Source organism: Equus quagga, chromosome 17 (genome assembly GCF_021613505.1).
Source record: "Equus quagga isolate Etosha38 chromosome 17, UCLA_HA_Equagga_1.0, whole genome shotgun sequence".
In the NCBI taxonomy this organism is placed as follows: Eukaryota; Metazoa; Chordata; class Mammalia; order Perissodactyla; family Equidae; genus Equus; species Equus quagga.
The window spans coordinates 38,135,255-38,137,156 of NC_060283.1; the positions used below are offsets into that span (position 1 = coordinate 38,135,255).

General features: G+C 51.5%; 1 long non-coding RNA gene across 1 annotated transcript in view; it reads left to right on the forward strand.

Moving 5' to 3' along the window:
• The first annotated feature begins 1,009 nt into the window (after positions 1 to 1,009).
• The window catches only part of LOC124228370 (uncharacterized), a 2,358-nt gene continuing 1,465 nt past the window's right edge, over positions 1,010 to 1,902 (forward strand). The window contains exons 1-2 of the long non-coding RNA XR_006885705.1: positions 1,010 to 1,105; positions 1,422 to 1,546. This is a non-coding gene — a long non-coding RNA (uncharacterized LOC124228370). The remainder of the gene's footprint in view (positions 1,106 to 1,421; positions 1,547 to 1,902) is intronic.

Here is a 1,902-nt window from a genome sequence, read left to right on the forward strand (position 1 = left end):
CGGGTTGCTAGTGTGGCCCCAGGTATTCATGAGACACAATGTGTGGCCTGAAGCTCAGTATGGCACGTTCAACGTGAAGGTCAGTAGCCATGACCTTCCTGAGGTCAAAGAGGATCTGTATAATTTGGGGAATCTCAAGATGTTTGCCTGGTCTTAGAATAGATGCTGGCTGCATGGCAGCAGGGGATGCAACGTCTCAAGAGCAGCTGACAAGTCGTGCCTACTCCTACTGCATCCCTCCCTTCCGGTTCCTTCTATTCCCAGTGAGTCAGGGTCTCCATGCTCCCTGCATATGCGTGTGCTTCTCTTCCCTCTCCAGCCCTTGTGGATCAAGACTCATCTCCATGCAGCTGATGCTCCCCGATGTAAGTGAGTGAAAATGGGGCAGTTCTGAGGAGATGTCCCTTCTCCATGCTCTCACTCCCCTCTGTGAGATTGAAACCAAAGATTCCAAGATAACAGGTGCAAGATGGGAACATCATCCAGGAGAGTCGTGCTGCTCAGCTGACACCAACGGCAACATGAGCCAGACTGAAACCTCCGTTGGGCTAGACCACAGAGTTTATTTGCTGACATAGCGAAGCTGGGCATCATGACATCCAGACACACTCCCTACCAACCACAAGAACTCACAGCGCGTGACAAGCAGCTGGTTATCAGGAAAGCTGGTGACAGTGAGCCTGCACATTCAAAATCCCCTCCAGTTTTTAGGAGTTTGTTCTCTGGGCTCTTGTTCAATCCCCTCCTACTTCTTACTTGTCGTAACAGCTAACAGCGTACATCTGCCTGTTGGCGCTCCCGGTTCCTCCCAGGTACTCCTAATCTTTTGGCATCCAGGGCAATGCCTTTCAAAGGAGGGCATCAAGTGAACCTCAAGTTTATTTAAAGCGTAAGCTTCCTTGCAGGTGTGTATAATTATACCCCAACTCCAAACTGCAGTTCCGATGAGAGGGCGTGCCGGGTGCACGCGGGCAGCAGCTTGTCCTGGGAGGTGTACTAGCTTCCTGTGGCTGCAAGTTACTACAAACTGGGTGGCTGGAAACAACAGGAATTTCTTCTCTGACGGTTCTGGAGGCCAGAAGTCTGAAATCAAGGCGTTGTCAAGGTTGGTTTCTTCTGGAGGCTCTCGAGGAGAATCTGTTCCATGACGCCCTCCTAGCTTCTGGGGGCTGCCAGCAAGCAATCCTCAGTATTCCTGGGTTTGTTGATGCCTCACTCCTGTCTCTGCCTCTGTCTTCATCTGGCTTTCTCCTCTGTGTGTCTTCTCCCCTTTTCTTCCCTTATAAGGATGCTTGTCATTGCCTTTACAGCCCACCCTGATCAGGATGCTCTCATCTGAAGATGCTTAACTTAGTTACATCTGCAAGACCCTTTCTCCCAAAAAGGTCACATTCACAGGTTCCCATGGACGTATCTTTTAGGGGGCCGCCATTCGATCCACTACGTGAGGCAGTAAGAAGCATATTCCCGAAGGAATTGTTGAAATATTGACGGACTTCAGAGCTCCGTGAGCTGGGCAGACTCACATGGCTGGTGTCCATGCTATGTAAGTATCTCCCGTGCTAAATGACACCACGGTGTGGCCAATACAGGCGCCCACCTGTGAGTCACTGGCAGGGCAGCACCTGTTTTGATGTGTGCTCTGCCAAGGGGACAGTACCCTGCTGAGATGACACACTTTCTTTCAGTTTCTGTTAGTCTGTGTGTTTGTTTGGGTTTATAAGACCCCAACCCAGAGCCCCAACATTGGAAGAAAAGGCAGGGAACTTATTTCCCAAGTGGAGGGAAGAGGGCAGGCTGCCCTGACCCTTGTGGGGAAGGAGGTCAGCCATGTGCCCACCTGAGACTTTGTCAAGAAGCTTTTTGCCCAAGGTAGCTAACCCCCCCCCCCCCCCCCCCCCG